Genomic DNA, 18,180 nt, shown 5'->3' on the forward strand with positions numbered 1-18,180 from the left:
CAATTCAAAAGTAAACCTTTCAAATTCTGATCCCCAAGGTATTTTTTCTAATTTTCTACAGATATGCATTTTTTTTATTCATCACTCAATTTTTTTTCAACTCTTTTTTTTTTTTTTTTTTTTTCTCAAAAGAGTACTGTGCAATGCTCAGGTCGATTAAGCTTTCTAAATCACTCTTGTAACGAGTTTTCAGCCAATGACTCCCAAACTAGATGGTTTTAGGGTATTAGGTGTTAAAACACCCCTACGGACCTAATTGCTCAAGTAATCTAGGTAACCTAAATTTCTTATGTAACGAACTTTTAGTCAATGACTCCCAAACTAGATGGTTTTAGGGCATTAGGTGTTAAAACACCCCTGAGGACTTAATTGTTTAAGTAATCTAGGTACAAACCCAAACTTGACCCTTTTTTTTTTTTTTTTTTTTTTTTTTTCTCTCTTTTCATTTGTTTCCTTCACATTGGTGAAGAACTTCTTTTTTTTTTTTTTTTCATTGCATACATACCATTTTTTTCTTTCAAAATTTTTTTATACCTTGGTTCTCAAAATCATCAAATTCACTTACTCATCTTAGTTTAATACAAATTAGAATAAGACTTCAAGTTTATACCCCACAGAATGCATGTAAGTATGAACATGTGCAAAGTGAAGTACTTTAGAGATCAAAATCATCAAATAGTAATCATCCTGACAAAGTGGACCATGGGCCACCAATTGATATCAAAAAAATTTCAAAAATCCCTATTTAGTATGAAATCGGCATCCAAGCCATCTTTAACTAATATCAGACTACATATGGATATCACAACAATCAACAGACTTAAAATCATGCTTAAACAATTAAATTGCATCCTCTTGTGCATAATATATCAACAACAAAATTTTAAAGGCACTGCCTTACTCCCAAACTTAAGATTCACATTGTCCTCAATGTGTGAAAATAGATATAGAGTAGAAAGATATTACCAAATACGTAGAACTAGCAAGGATCAAGAATTAATAACTTAGAGGAATGAAATCGTCACCTTACCCCCAAACTTAGTCCTTTGTACCTAACAAAATATTCACACTCCACAACACATATCAGAGTATCAAGTATATGGAGTAAAACATATATATATCATCATGCACAAGTCAATCAAATTTTTTTTTTTTTTTTTTTTAATCAAAACAAACCTAATCTAAAAATAAAAGAAAAATACATTAAGAAACTAATTTTTTTTTAATAAAAATAAACCTAAACTAACCTAATCGAAAACTAAAGAAAAATATAAAAATAAAATAAAAACCTAGAAAACAAAAAAATAAAAAAAAAAGCTAATCTAAATAATAACAATAATAATAATAACTAAAATAAAAAACCTATAAAATAAAATAAAATAAAAATAAAAAGAAAAGAAAAAGAAAAATAAATAAATAAATAAACTAATCTACAAGTGCTAAGTTTAACGTCTCTAGCAAATGTGGGGGCGACTCGCTAGTCACAACTATCAAAAACGGGATACAAAACATCCACGTTTAACCTCTTATCAATTTTCCCCATTACCTCGTCACTCACAACAGGGAAATCATCTTCCAAAGGAATAACTTGAAAATAAATGGAAGATTTAATATTGTTCCCTTCATCCACGGTCTTGAAAACAAAATCAATAATGGTTTGCCTTGCATCCTTATTGTGCTTTTGAAATATATTAAAAAAAATTCTTCCTTTGTTAATTGGCAAGGTAGTGTCTTTCAAAGACTCAATTAGATCTTTAAGAAACTCACTCTCTTCATCCTTTTTCTCTTCCTCTAAATGAATCACCTTCTCCTCACTCTGTAAGGTGGCCTCAATAATTTCATAATCCAAATTACAAGGAATGTCCTCATAAATCATGTTATACTCTATTAGATTTACTACTAGCTTACTTGCCAATTCTTCCTTATCTAGACGAGATATAACACTTGTTATTTAATCAACTTAAGCCTCTAGTCTGGCTATGGCTTGAGAATGAGAATGAACAAGTAGGTAAATTTCTGTAAGTTTAGCAAAAGCAACTAATACTTTTTTTTCAAATCCAGGCGAGTACCTTGAAGGTGATGGAGTTGGTTCATCATAGAATTGTTAGGGAGGGTAGTGGTTATATAAAAAGAGTAACTAAGTCCATAGTAAGATGGTGATACTTGTAGTGAATTGGACTCAATTTCATAAGGAACAAAACATGATAGAGGGTTATAAGTAGAAGGGATGTAATAGTCCCTATAAATAGTATCTAAAAATTCCTCCATTCACGCTCAATCATCTTCAACATAATAATAATAATAATAATAATAATATACAACAAAAATAAATGTAAGGACAAGAGTAAGAAAAACTCACAAAAGGTTCAAAAAAATCAATTCCCTCTGCTTTGTTGTTCCCGCGCCTAAAATCTTGCACCTGAAAATCAAAAGAAAAATATATATGATAAGTGCTCAAAAGTGACGCATTTTAGCACCTAAGCTAGGGTATTTTAGTCCATTCATCTATCTTACGTTTATGTCTTAGATACTTATTTGTGTTTTTGCCTATTACAGGTTAATAAAGTTCGAATAGGCTAACAAGGGCCATTTAGCTCAATTTTGGAGCTAAGTTCAAAGTTGGAAAGAAGATAAGAAAAATGCACCAGGGGACCTTCGATCGATCGAAGAGGTCTACAATCGATCGAAATAAGGCGGTGCCAGCTCAACCAATTAGATAAAGCCTAGAAGATGTTTTCAAGCCACGTCAGCTTCGATCAATCGAAGCCAAGTATCCGATCGATCAAAATGCCTACTGGCAGTGAGCTGTCTAATTCCCGAGCGCGCCGATTTCTACCTGACTTGTGTAACTGCGAAATTCCTCCAATCATAGGCTATAATTCTGACTTATTCCTTACTCAAAGGAGTATGTAATTGATTTATTGAACATTATTGTATCATACCATCATAGATAGATATTACCAATTATAGAAAAATATTTCCTCTCCCTATAACTAGGGTTTTGGGAAGAAAATAAGGATGAAGATGATGATGCCAACCTCCGCGTTAGCCCTTGAGGGTTCCAAGACCACTACAATAAATTGCTAAATCCTTTTCTTGGGGTTAGAGATAGCCCCTAGGCTTGCTTCTTAAACCTAGCTTTTGTGTATTTTTGGGGATTTTAGTTGTAATAGATATTTTGACCATGAATAAATGTAGATCTTGTGATTTCTACTTGATTTGTATGGATTAATGCTTTCAATTGATTATTTAGCTCTAGTCATATGTCTATGTATGCTAGAATTAATGTTCATGTTTTTGTCTCTAGATTTAATGAAATTAATGCATGTCTATGTGTGTTGATGATGTTAATCTAGTGATGGCCAAGGCATAGTGCTTAATGGAACACTCTTGTGATTTATTTGTTGGTTCACACTTGTTTCTTGATGGATTATATCACATCTCTAGTTTAATTAGTTTAATTTCATGTCTCTAGCCTAGTTATAGTGTAATTGCTTTAATTTCTTAGGTAGGTGAACAATCCATTCTTGTTTCTTGATGGTCCATACTTGTGAATGCAAAGAGTGCAAGTCTCTAGATATTTATGTGTGCATTAATTATGGTTTTATTGGTCTCATTTGATAGGTTGTGCTTTTCATTAAAATTGGCTAGACAATCTATACTTATTTTTTATCCATACTTAGTTTCAATTAGTGTCACACACACATAAGTTACAACTTAAAATTTTCCCATTAATGTACAATTGCTAGTGTTTGATGAAGTGAAGCTTAGTGGTGACTCTAAGCCCCAAGACCTCTCTCCTATATCTTTTTCCTATTTTCTAGATTGCTATTTACTTGCATTGTAGTTTAATTAACCAATCACCAACCATCTTTGATCACTCGACCTACTTATCCGACATTAATTTCCAAGCACAAATACACCTCCTTTCCCTTGGGATAATCCCTACTCACTTTAACTATATTTTTAGTTGGAAGTGGTAGTGGCATTTTCTAAATTTAAACATGGCCACACTACACACTTCTCTCTCTATTTTGCATGCAATTGGGTGCATTAACGAGTGCAACACTAAGTTTTGGTGCCGTTGCCGGGGATTGGCACCGTTGTATTTTGGGAATTAATTAGGAATTAGTACTCGTTTGATCTTGTTTTTATTTTTATTTTATTTTTTTACTATTTTGGTCACTTACTGTGTTTGTTCTTGATTGGCTAGGTGAATTGAGCCAAAAGGGTGAACCAAGGGAAATTGAAAAGCAAAAGAAGCAAGCAAGCCACGCAAAGCTAAGAAAGAGCAAAAAAGGCTCAAAAATAAAATAAAAAAATTTGCAAAGCAAAGCACGGCAAAGAAAAAAATTGAAAAACAATTTGAAGTTGCTTAAGGACCCTTTGTGAGCTTTTCTAAACTCTTTCTCTAGTTAAATCGTCGGCCCGCATGGAGGCAAGTCTTTATTTTCTTAGATAGATCATGAGCCCGCGTAGAGGCAATTTAATTTTTCTTACATATTGTTCAAAGCATCGGAGTATGGGATCATTGTATGTGGAGGTTTGTTGATTGATTTGTTGTAGAGGCGAAGTGATTGCTACTTGCATGTTACTTGTTTTTTATTTGTTTGTGCATGCATGGTCGTAGGTCGTTAAATTGTAATGACCCGGCCTTTTTCCTCCTTTTCCATTTTTGGCGATTTTCTTTTTTCATCTTTTTCCTATTTTGTCTATTCCCTATTTCGTCTTTTTCCCGTTTCTTTCGTTTTTCCTTGCATAACCTTACTTGTTGTGCTCGAATTTGATTCCGGTTTTGCATGCATTCAAGGTATTTAAATTCCATGACATCTACATTTTACTTTTGTAGAAATGCATATTAAATACTTACTTTCTTTGTAAAAGCCATGAAAACAAGACTTTTTGTAATTATCCATAACTTGAGGGGTTTTTGGGTAATTAAGTAAAGTAATTATTTTTCGTCTTAGGGACCATTTTGCAATTTAATTTGGAAGATATTTTCAAAAAGGACTTGTTTACAATTTCCGAAAAAGTGTGACAAGTGTCACACTCTTATTGGTCCACTTGTTGACATTTGTGTGGAAACACTTTGATGCCTTGGATGACGACATGTGGAGGGTAGAGATTCACCCACTTGTTGGCCAAGGATTGTTACACTTGTTGGCTTGGATGGTTGACAAATGTAGGTTCAATATTAAGTCTTGGAAGTTTACATAGGATGGTGACAAGTGTAAGCTTGAGATTAAGCCTAGGAATGAACCATAGATTCATGACAAGTGTCAGTTCACCATTTAGTCTTGCATTATGTGTGTGAGAGAGGTAGTGTAAGGGCACATAGTGAGTGGAGGATTTCTAGCCCTTCCACTCACCATTTACACTTTATCATTTTCATTTTCACTTGTCTTCAAGAACCATAACCAAGCCACCATTGGAGAAAAGCTTGGTTAATAACTTTTTTCTTCATTTTGGCCTCCTTCCACTCACCTTAGACATAAAATCTTGGAAGACAAAAGCTTCCTCTCACTCCCCTCTTCATTAACCCTAAACTTGTTTTCCATTTTGAGCTTGGTTGCTTGGATTATAGAGATTCAATTCTCTATTGAGGTAGGGGGTGTTATCATTTATCTTCCAAGTGATTTTATTTGTTCCTATAGTGATATCTAAGTTATATGTTTGTCTTGTATTAAAATAAGAAATAAATGATTAATTGTGACCTGTATGTAATTCACTTTAGACTTGATAAATAACATGACCATGGCTTGATTCATAACTTATGTTAATTTGAGGTCATTTAAAGTTGTTTTAAAATCTAGAGGGATTAATGAATTAATTTAATTAATTTTTATTTATATGCTCCCATGACTTAAATCAAGTTTTGAAGTGATTTATATAATAACCATGACATGTGCTACAACATATATTAAATTGAGCATGTTTGGATGAGAAGTGAAATCTAGGGAATTTAGTTGTTTTATTAAATTGTTTAAATTATGATTTTAAACTTATATCATACTTGTGAGGTTATGTTCTTGTTGTTGAATGATATTGTCGTAATTAGTGGCAAATTGCATAATGATCATTCAATATTTTTCATGCCATTTTAGTTGAGAACTTAGGGCATGTGTTGTGTTTCCAAAATTGATTTGTGCATATTGATGGCTTTACATTGTATATATATATGTTATGTTGATACATATATGTAATGTGCACAAAATGTTGATTTTGGAAACTTGGGGATGTCGTTGTTATGACTATGGCTAGGGCATGGTTCTAGTACGGGGGAAAGTCCCTCTACAAGTCTAGTGCGCACATAGGGAGGTTACCCTTGGGCTAGTAACCCTAAAGTAATCACATTGTCGGTTTGATCCGGCGTGACGTCCAAGTATCCACTTTGGTTTGATTTTGCATTTAAATTCCAAGTTGTTAACTTTGTAAAATTACATCTCATTGTGTTATGTTGAAAGTTCTATTGTCACTTGATAGCATGAATTAAATGGTATTGGATTGTAACTTGGTACAAAGATAAACCCATGCATTCCCTACGAGTAAACTTATTTACTCACCCCTAAGTTAATGGGTGTTTTGCAGGTAAAGAAGCCTTAGTGTGGGATGCACAACATTCTTAGACTCACTAGAGTTTTTGAAGTATATTTTGATAACATAGAATATGCATATGTTAGCATATCTTGTCCTACTTTTGCATACTTTGATAAAACTTGTACTTATTGTCTAAGTTATGTAATGTGCACTTAAGTGCACCTTTTGACACTCTTAGAATATGGTTGTAATGAGGCCAAGGGCCAAAGACACTTATATGAAATGTATGCTAACTTTGAACTTCATTGTTGCTTATGGAAGATATGTGGATTAATGCATTGAAGGGTTCTATTTTGCATATGACATACCATGAGGCCATAGGCCATTGAAACACATCTATTTTATCACATTACATATGCTTGCATGCTCACTTTGGCAAACAAAATCATCCTTGATGAAACAAAGACTCTAAGTAACATTTTTAGGGAGTTTTACCCTATTCTGTTCTAGGAGAATTTCAGGTATTTCAAAATGCATTTTTTTTCATTTTTTTGCATAGATCGCATAGAAAACTCAATTTTGAGGGGGGTTTCTTCTTTGTGTTTTTCCAGAAACTGCCATCTTGGCCCTCACAAATCTATTTTTTTCCGAAAAATCATTGCTGTCAGGTTTTTGTCGACTTTAGTGCAAATATACTTGGTACTATTCATCGACTTTTTTTTGAAAAACGTGACGAATGATCCAAAACTTCCGGGGGTCTTGTGGATGTATTTTAAGATTGCATTTTCAATTTAGGCAATTTAAAAACCTTCCGAAGCCCCACTTCCTTTCTTTGGGCAGTAGCTTGGAACGATTTTTGACTTCTAGACCTAATTTTCTTGAGGGTATTTTGGATATTTTACAATGCATTTTTTCGGTTTCCGTCCTTATGTCGGGTAGAAAAATTGATTTTAGGAGGGGTTTCTTCTTTGAGTTTTTCCAGAAAAGTCCGTTTAGATACCCGTTTTTACTCTCAGTTGCAGCAATAGTGAGTTGATGGCACTGTAGCTGTCACGGCCTTCGTCGGGCCGCCACGACGTTGATTTTGTTTTTGACCTTTCTCCCTCATCCGGACTCCAAATCAAGTGAGTTTTTTTTTTAAAAATTGATTAATTTTTCATTGTCTATCCAACGGTGTGCTCGGTTGCACCCAGATATTTCTGGATAATTACCAGTTTACCCTTTTAGCTTTATTGCTCGTTTTTCTTTGTTTTGTCGTTTCTCCTTCGTCCGAAATCCGGATAATGAAATTCTTGAGTCCATCATGATTAGTTTTTCATTGTCTTCCCAGTGGTGTGCTCGATAGCACTTGAATCTATTTTTTTTCGTAAAATGATCATTTTGCCCCTATGTTCCTTTTTGTCTGTTTTTGAAACGACACTTCCGCATTTGTTTTCCTTTGGGTTCCACGACCTCATTGAGGGTCACATTGGTGTCTTAGAGATGCATTGTATCATTAGAGACCGTTGTTTCACCTTTCGCTTCCGCATTTCGGATCCGTTATCCGGTCATCTTTTGGTCATCACTGACGCATCGGGTTTACAAAACTTGGGCCGTCACATAAATCCTACTCTTATCCCACTTAATTTGAATCTTAAATCGATTGTTCGTAATTCTAAGGGAAGGGGTAATTATAGTCATTCCATTTCATCAATGGAAGACATCAACGAGGACCATGTGGAGAACCGTGGTTACATCGACCAATAAGGTATTTTCCACCCTAATGTGCATCATGACAACATTCAAGTACCATTAGGCAAGCCAAGACCTTTCATTCCACCACAACAACAAGGTCATGTTCCATTGGGAATGCCTCGGCCAATTTTTACTCCACAACCTCCTATTATTTAAGGCAATCAAGGTGCTTATGTAGCACCATCGGTTGTGAATCCTCCTCTGAATTTGCGTGATCATTATGTACCAAATGAATATAATGCACCTACATGCATTTAATTGCCCCCATTTAGAGCACATTACTATGAAATTAAACTGCAAACTATTCAAATGCTTCCCAACTCTCATGGACTTCCAAGTGAAGAACCTGACAAGTATTTGGATAAGTTTCTTGAAGTGTGTTCCATTGTGAAATACATGGACATGCCGGAAGAGGTTTTGAGATTAAAACTTTTTTCCTTTCACCCTTAAAGATAAGGCAAAATATTGGTTCAACAATCTTAGACCTTTTTCGATAACTTCTTGGGCAGAAATGCAACAAGAATTCTTGAAAAAGTACTATCCGGTTTCAAAGACCACTGCAATGAGAACTTCAATTAGAGAGTTTTCTCAAGGGGAAGGGGAATTATTTCATGAGGCATGGGAGCGCCTCAATGACTTGCTTAGAAAGTGTCCACATCATGACATTCCTAAATGGTAATTGGTGTAATTTTTCTTTGAATGTTTGTCGAATAATTTTAAAGGAATGGTAGATACTTCCATGGGTGGTTCATATCTTGATAAGCATGAGGATGATATATGGCGTCTTTATGAAAGCATGATTGAGAATTCAATGCATTGATCTTTGTCTTCAAAAAATGGTAGAAATCTAGGTGGAAGGAAGAATGTCGACTTATATCAAGTTGAAAATTCCAATGACATAGCCGCCGAAGTCAAGTCTTTATCTGAAAGGTTTAATCTGTTGATCAAATACCCTAATCCATTAGTTTTGATGATAACAAATCAATAATGAAGTGTTTTACTAATGGTTCAACTGAGGTTAAATGCAAGGAAATGAATGCCTTGTTATAGAAAGGATGGAAGGGACTTCAAGTCATCATATGGTCACCTAAAGCTTCAAGAGGCTGCAAATGTTCTTCAATATGTTCTTGACCATCTACAAAAGAAAAGGGCCTAAAATTCAAAGTTTAAGTAGCATACGTCAACTGGTTTGATACACACGTCAATTGGTATCTAGGCAGTGGCAAAAATCCAAGTTGAAGATCATATAGGTCGACTGGTTTGACACACACGTCGACCAGTATCTAGGCAGTAAAAAATGTCAAAATAAAGCTTAGTATACGTCGACTAGTTCAAAGCATACATCAACCAATTCATGAAGAAAACGTTGACTGGTTTGCAGCATACGTCGATCGGTTTACAGCATACGTCGACCAGTTTATTCCACATGTCGACTGGTTTGGTCATAGGTCTGCAGATTCAAATTTGTATCAGCTACAACTTCATTTAATGCTCCCAACTACCTTCAACAACTCTATTGAACTCAAAATATCTACAAATACAGAAGGTTGGTGTACAAACAAAGCATCAGAAAGTGAGAACATTCAAGAACATCATTCAAGAGCATTCAAAGAGCATGAAATTCTGATCTGAGCACTTCTCATTTTCTCTCTCATATCAGTTTAGAGACTAGAGCTTCATTTACTTCATCCACTTGTTCTAGTGTGAGAGTTATTCTTGTAATATCTTCTAGAGAAAGAGAGAGAGAAACAATATTGTAATCTTCATCTATATATCTTTACCATCTTGTAAGGTTTGGTGTGACCTAAAAGCAAAGCTTAGGAGAAAGGTGTTCTCTAAGCAAGGAAGAGAAGCAAAGTCTTGCTTCAATTGACGGTTTGCTCTCCACCATTAAGGAGGAGCTTTAGTGATTTTGGAAAGTCTCAAGGGAGGACCTTGAGCCGAGGAGTAGAAGCTTCCAAACCTTGCTAAATCGCCGAGTCACTGTTTGAAATTCCCTATGTCTATCCTCTTTAATTGTGCTTATATTGCTTGAATATTTCTATTGTGTTTTGCATTCTATCTAGTTGGAAATAAAATTTTTAAATTATAAACATTGGCCATTGACTCTGTTCACCCCCCTTTAGAGTCAATTAGTGACTAACAATTGGTATCAGAGCCTAATCTCTAGCAAAAGATTTATTCATCTTAGAGAACAATCATGGCCAATACAATGTTTCATCAAGAAGGTCAATCTAACAATAGACCTCCTTGGTTTGACAGAAGTGACTACAACTATTAGAAAATCAAAATGAGAGCATTTTTAAGAGGTATAGATATAGACGTTTGGAAAGCCACCGAACAAGGAGACCATGTTCCAACCAAAATAGTAAATGGTGAAAATGTTCCAACAACCGATATTGAATGGACCCTCAATGATCGTAGGCTTGTACAATGCAATGTCAAAGCTATCATGAATCTCTATTGTGCCTTAAGCAAAGACGAATTCAATAGAATTTCGGATTGCGAAATGGCCAAAGAAATTTGGGATAATTTTGAAGTTACCTATGTAGGTACTAGTCATGTTAAGGAATCCAAAATGAATATGCTTGTCCATAAATATGAACTCTTTACCATGAACAACAAAGAAACTATTAGTGAAATGTATTCTCGCTTTACTAACGTTGTGAATCCTTTGAAGGCTCTTGGAAAGTCCTATACATCATCCGAGAATGTAAGAAAGATTCTTAGGTCTTTGCCTAAAAATTGGGAAGCCAAGAAGACCGCCATCCAAGAGGCTAAATATCTCAACACCCTTCCTATAGATGAACTCATTGGTTCATTGATGGCATATAAGTTAGAAATAAATGATAGAGATGAAGAAAAAGAAACTCAAAAAAAGGACATAGCTCTTCAAGTTACTACCAAAGAAGTCACAATTGATAAGGCTTTTAATGATGAAGAAAAAGAAGAAGTTGCTCTCATTACCAAAACCGTGAGAAGGATTCTCCAAATGAAGAAATTCCAAAAGAGTAATTAGTTCAAAAGAAATAGTTTATCTAGTGAGCAAGGAAAAAAAGAAGCACCTACTTGTTTCCATTATGGAAAACTGGGGCATTTCAAATCCGATTGCTATGCTTACAAAAATGAAAAGGAAAGGAAAAAAGAAAGGCAAAGCCATGCGAGCTACATGGGAGGATGATGATTCAAATGGATCTGAAAGTGACGATGAATTCAATGAATTGGTTAATCTTTGTCTCATGGCTGACGAAGATGAGGTAAATTCTAATCACGACTCATTTAATTTGGAAGCTACTTATGATGAATTGGTTGATGCACATAACTACTTACTAGATGCTTTTAAAGAATTGCAAATTAGGCAAAATGGTTGAAAAATGTGCTAGTCTTAGAAGAGAAAAGTACATCATCTCTCAAAACCTTGAAAAATCTCAACTTGAAAATGATGGCTTGAAAAAGGAAAAAGAATTAGCTAAGGAATTGGCCTCAAGTGATTTAATTTCTGAAAATGAATCATTGAAAGTTATCATCAAAGATCAAATTAAGACTTTAGCAAAATTAACAAAAGGTAGAGAAAATTTGGGCCTCATACTTGGAAAGCAAAGAAATGCTTATGCTAAGGATGGGCTTGGATTTGACCCTCACAATAAAGACTCTTGTTTATTGAAAAAGAGAAAACCTTTGAACAATTACTTTGTTAAAAATTCCTCTTCTAGTTCAAAATGCAATTATTGTAAAAACCTAAGACATAAAATCAATCATTATCCTATTAGGCCATGTGTGACAAAAGAAATTTGGGTTATTAAAGGGACATATATGCCTCTTTCTAACTATCATGGACCCAAGAAATTGTGGGTACCAAAAAAGATTACTTAAATTCCTTTTGTAGGTTTGCTTGAAGTCTCCATATTTATCCAAGGACAAATGGTTCCTTGATAGTGGTTACTCAAGACATATGACGGGAGATCGATCAAAATTTCTCTCTATCAAGTCTCACAAAGGAGATAGCATTACATTTGGTAATAATTCAAAAGGCAAGGTTATTGGCATCGGAACTATTGGTATCTCCTCTTCTTTATCTATTAACGATGTTTTACTTGTTAAAGGCTTAAAACACAATTTGTTTAGTATTAGTCAACTATGTGATAAAGGATATGATGTGTTGTTTCAATTGAGTAAATGTATCGTCAAGAAGGATAATAACGAAGTATTTCATGCTCTTAGAAATGGTAATGTGTATACTTTGCTTTTGTGTGAATTACATGATCAGAATGTTAAGTGTTTTGTATCTTCAAATGAAAATAGTTGGATATGGCATAGAAGGTTAGGTCATGCTAGCATGGATTTGATCTCAAGATTATCTAAAAATAAATTAATCAAAGGCCTCCCAAAGACTAATTTTTCAAAAGATAAAACTTGTAGCGCATGCCAAATAGGCAAGCAAATGAAATCATCATTTAAAAGGAAAAAGGACATAACGACTACAAGACCACTTGAATTAATTCACATGGACTTATTCGGTTCGAAGAGAATTGCTAGTCTTGGTGGAAAACTTTATGCATTTGTAATTGTTGATGATTACTCTAGGTTCACTTGGGTGTTTTTCCTTTCCCACAAAAATGAGGTTCATTCAATTTTTGCTAAATTTTGTAAAAGAGTTGAGAACAAACAAAAGTGTAAGATTAAAACCATTAAGAGTGATAGAGGAAGAGAGTTTGAAAACCAAGATGTTGAAAGTTTTTGTGATAATAATGGATACAATCATAATCTTTCGGCTCCTAGATCTCCTTAACAAAACTGAGTTGTTGAAAGGAAAAATAGGTCTCTCCAAGAAATGGCTAGGACTATGTTAAATGAATATAAATCTCCTAGAACTCTATAGGCCGAAGTCGTTAGTACCTCATGCTATGTCATAAATAGAGTCATTATTAGAAAACTTCTTAACAAAACTCCTTATGAACTTTGGAATAAAAGAAAGCCAAACATTGCTTATTTTAAGGCTTTTGGGTGTAAATGCTTTGTGTTTAGCGATAAAGATAACTTAGGGAAATTTGAAACTAAATCGGATGAAGGGATTTTCTTGGGGTATTCATCTCGTATCAAAGCATTTAGAGTATTTAACAAAAGAACACTTGTAGTTGTTGAATCTATACATGTTGTATTTGATGAATCACCACTACCCCCTCTTAGATGCTCTTTGGATGAAAATGAGGATGTGCTTGAAATCGAAAAGAATCTTGAAAATCTTGACTTAAATGATTCATCTCTAGATGATCTCTCCAAAGTCAATTCAAAAGAAAGCCTCTCTCATAAGGATACACATCCTAATACCTAGAAGCAAGTACCTCATCATCCAATTAATCAAATTATTGGTGATCCATCCAAAGGAGTAAGCACTTGATCTCAAATGAGCAATATATGTAATTATGTTGCCTTTGTCTCACAACTTGAACCAAAAAATATTCATGAAGCTGAAAATGATGAGTCTTGGCTATTGGCAATGCAAGAAGAACTCAATCAATTTGAAAGAAATGAGGTTTGGCAATTGGTTCCAAGACCTAGAAACAAGACCATCATAGGCACAAAGTGCGTATTTAGAAACAAAAAGGATGAGTCAGGATCAATTGTAAGAAACAAGGCAAAACTTGTCGCTCAAGGTTATAATCAAGAAGAAGGAATTGATTATGAGGAAACATTCGCTCCCGTTGCTAGACTTGAAGCTATACGAATGCTCCTTGCTTTTGCATCCCATAAGAATTTTAAAGTATATCAAATGGATGTAAAAAGTGCCTTCTTGAATGACTTCATTGATGAAGAAGTGTTCGTTGAACAACCACCGGGTTTTGAAAGTTATGATTGGCCAAACCACGTTTTTAAGTTGTCAAAAGCCTTGTACGGTTTGAAACAAGCTCCAAGAGCTTAGTATGAAAGACTAAGTGGTTTCTTACTTGAAAATGGTTTTTCTAGAGGAAAAATTGACAATACCCTATTTACTAAAACTATTGATTGCAGCCTATTAATTGTTCAAATTTATGTTGATGATATTATCTTTGGATCATCCAATGAAATGCTATGTGAAAAATTTGCTTCTTGCATGTAAAGTGAGTTTGAAATGAGCATGATGGGTGAACTCACTTTCTTTCTAGGATTGCAAATTAAACAAACACTTGATGGCATCTTCATTTGCCAATCAAAGTATGTTAAAGATTTGCTAAAGAAACTTGGCTTGGAGGAAGTCAAACATGCCCATACTCCTATGAGTTCATCTTTGAAACTTGATAAAGATGAAAAAGGGGTTAATGTAGATATTAAAAAGTATCAAGGTATGAATGGTAGTCTTTTGTATTTGACCACAAGTAGAGCAGACATCATGTTTAGTGTTTGTTTATGTGCCCATTTTCAATCTTGTCCTAAAGAATCTCACCGAAGTGCCGTTAAACGGATCTTTCATTACTTGAGCAATACCATAAATTTAGGTCTTTGGTATCCTAGGCACACCTTATTTGATCTTGTTGGTTACTCGGATGCTGATTTTGGCGGATGCAAAGTTGATAGAAAAAGCACTAGTGGGACATGTCACTTTCTTGGACAATCCCTAGTGTCTTGGTCTTGCAAGAAACAAAATTCCGTGGCTCTATCAATAGCCGAATCTGAATATATTGCAACCGGAAATTGTTGTGCTTAAACTCTTTATATTAAGCAACAACTTGAAGATTTTGGACTTTTCCTTGATCATATCCCCATAATGTGCGATAACACAAGTGCCATATGTATTTCCAAAACTCCCATTTAACATTCAAGAACAAAGGATATCGAAATTAGATATCATTTTCTAAGGGATCATGTGTCAAAAGACGATATCGTGCTCACATATATGAGCACTGAAAAGCAATTAGCGGATATTTTCACTAAACCTATTCAAGAAGATCATTTTTGTTCACTTAGAAGGAACTTAGGAATGGCTTGTGAAAATGAAGTGGTTCAAATTTGACAACAGGCTTGGTTCAGCATACTTGCTCAAATTGATTGACGTTTCTATACCTTACATCAACCGATTTAAGTGAACCAGTCGACGCCTGGAATGCTTACATCGACCGATTGCTGTGGTGGGACAATTTTACTCCGGGTTATTATTTGAACCGTGACCTTATTAATTTTTTTTTTTACTTTTTCACTTTTCATTTCTCATTTCCTCTCACTCTCGTTCTCCTTCCCTCTTCAAGGCGAATTAGGGTTTCTCAAGATTCTTTCATTCTCGCATTATCAAAGTAAGTAATCCCTCTTCTCTTGATTCTGCTTTAATTTGCATCCTATACTCATCATAATCACTGAAGCTATAATATTGTTCTTGATTAATCTTAATCTAGGGTTCACAGCTTAGTTGTTGTATTCTCTTTTGATTAACAATCTTTTGATTTAATCTTCCTAGTATCTAGGTATTATTAGTTTATCATTGGGTGCTAACATCTTTAGGACCAATCCGTATTATATTTGCATACGTTTTGAAGTTTTTCACCCTCTACATCGCTTTTTCAAATTCCTGCTGTGTCAATTAGGGGTCTCACTGATCTAACCTAAACTACTTGTGTTAATTTATATTCATATTTGCCATTCCCAATTAATGGGTCCTAGGAAAAACCCACCTCGTTCCACTCAAACCCGAGAGAAGAGAACTAAGGCCCTCCATGATCATGAAGCCAGTGCTTCTGTTCCACCTCCTCCTCGTAACCTAATAATCTTCCAATCTCCCAAATACAAGGCAAGATTTGAAACCATTTTTCTTCAAAAGAAAGTCGCTTATGGAAAAACTCTCAAAAGTACTGATTGTATTAACAACAATCTAAATACCTATGATCTTTTTGAAGCTGTAAGCTTAGCTGATTTCGTGTCAATGGAAATTTCATTTTATCTAAAGTTAGTTCACTTTTTCTACACCCATCTCAAGAAAAGTAATAAGACAAACACCCTTCAGTCATATGTCCAGGGTGTTGAAATCTCCCTTCACAAAAGTGATCTAAGAATCCTCCTAAATCTTCCCGAGGGTGGTCTCGGGCACTATGAAACACATTCTTGGTATAAAAGTGATGACTTTGATCCTCTCACCACTGTTCGTGATATTTGTCATGACAAAACTACTGAGGAAATTGATGTCATAAAATCCTGTGATCTTACCATTGAAGCCCGCCTTATCTATCGATTCATTGTTCATTCTATCATTCCCAAGTCCGGCGGTTATTCTGATGTTTCTTTCATGGAAGCTCTTTTGACTTGGTGTATGCTTAAGGGTCGCAGAATTGATGTGCCTCACTTAATTTACCATCATATGATGGATTGTATCAATCACGAGAAATGCCATCTGCACTATGCAATGCCTTTCACTAAGATCTTCCGGGCGAAAGGGGTATCATTTGTTGGACAGTCTAAAATGAAGCTGCTATCTCAACAACGTTTTGACAAGTCAGTACTTCTTCGAATGAGATTAAAAAGAGATGATGATGGAAATTGGTTTGATCCCAAAATTATTGGTGGTGCATAAACCAAAAGCGAACCTGAAGACTCGGATGCGGAAGAACACGGGGGCAACCAGAGTGACAATGGAAAACCCTCCAGTCAATGAAATCCCTCCAGCAAATACGGACACTGAAATTTCTCTTGACACCTTACAGGCTGGCTTATTTGTCGAACCATCTATTCGTAAGCTAATTCTTCAGCAATTGGCTGTTTCTCGTCAAACTCAAGAGAAGTAATGATGCTACGGGAAGAGCTGAGGAGCATAAAGATGATCTCTAAGAATTGTGCACCAATCTCGATCAGCCACCTCACTAGTTGTTTGACCTTCCCCTCTTTTTGATGTGACAAAGGGGGAGAAGATGTGATCTAGGGTCTACAATTTAGAATCGAGACTTTTTGCACTTGGGATATTTTAATGTGATTTGCACTTGGGAAATTATGTGGGATATTTTGACTTGACAAAACTATGATATTTTGCTGTGAATTTTTGTTAATGCTAATCTATGATATTTTGTTGTGACCTCTATGATAGTTTGCTATGACACTTGTAAAATGGTTTAATGATAATCTATGTAATTGATCTCAGTTGAGTCATGGACATTTAGTTTAGATGAATGCTTGAAATGTTGCATGCCAGTTACAATTAGTCATCTATGATCATCATGAAAAGTATTATATATAAATGACTATCCTCTTACTTCACTAAGTCTCTATGCTGTATAAAATTACTTGAAGCATGTAAACAGGGGGGGATAACATCTCCAAAATTGAACATATTCCTACAAAAGATATTTTGGCACGAATACTTAAATTTCATTTCTTCAAAGCATGTCAATTATATATTCAATGGGCAAATTGACAAGGGGAGTATCTTTATACAACCCCATATTTTTTTTCAAGATCGCATAATTGATTTGTCATCATAAAAAAGGGGGAGATTGTTGATCAAATACCCTAATCCATTAGTTTTGATGATAACAAATCAATAATGAAGTGTTTTACTAATGGTTCAACTGAGTTTAAATGCAAGGAAATGAATGCCTTGTTATAGAAAGGATGGAAGGGACTTCAAGTTATCATATGGTCACCTAAAGCATCAAGAGGCTTCAAATGTTCTTCAACATGTTCCTGACCATTTACAAAAGAAAAGGGCCTAAAATTCAAAGTTCAAGCAGCACACGTCGACTGGTTTGATACACACGTCCACTGGTATCTAGGCAGTGGCAAAAATCCAAGTTGAAGCTCATATACGTCGACCGGTTTGACACACACATCGACCGGTATCTAGGCAGCGACAAAAATCCAAGTTGAAGCTCATATACGTCTACCGGTTTGACACACACGTCGATCGGTATCTAAGCAGTAGCAAATGTCAAAATGAAGCTCAGTATACATCGACTG

At 34.9% G+C, this 18,180-nt stretch overlaps 1 pseudogene; it reads right to left on the minus strand.

Annotated features, from left to right (window-relative positions):
* Positions 1–8,838: 8,838 nt before the first annotated feature.
* LOC132280466 (small nucleolar RNA R71) lies at positions 8,839–8,937 on the minus strand (annotated as a pseudogene).
* Positions 8,938–18,180: the final 9,243 nt, after the last annotated feature.

This window comes from Cornus florida, unplaced genomic scaffold (assembly GCF_030987335.1).
Source record: "Cornus florida cultivar Cherokee Brave unplaced genomic scaffold, ASM3098733v1 CherokeeBrave_3.0.0_Hap2_Chr10, whole genome shotgun sequence".
Lineage (NCBI taxonomy): Eukaryota > Viridiplantae > Streptophyta > Magnoliopsida > Cornales > Cornaceae > Cornus > Cornus florida.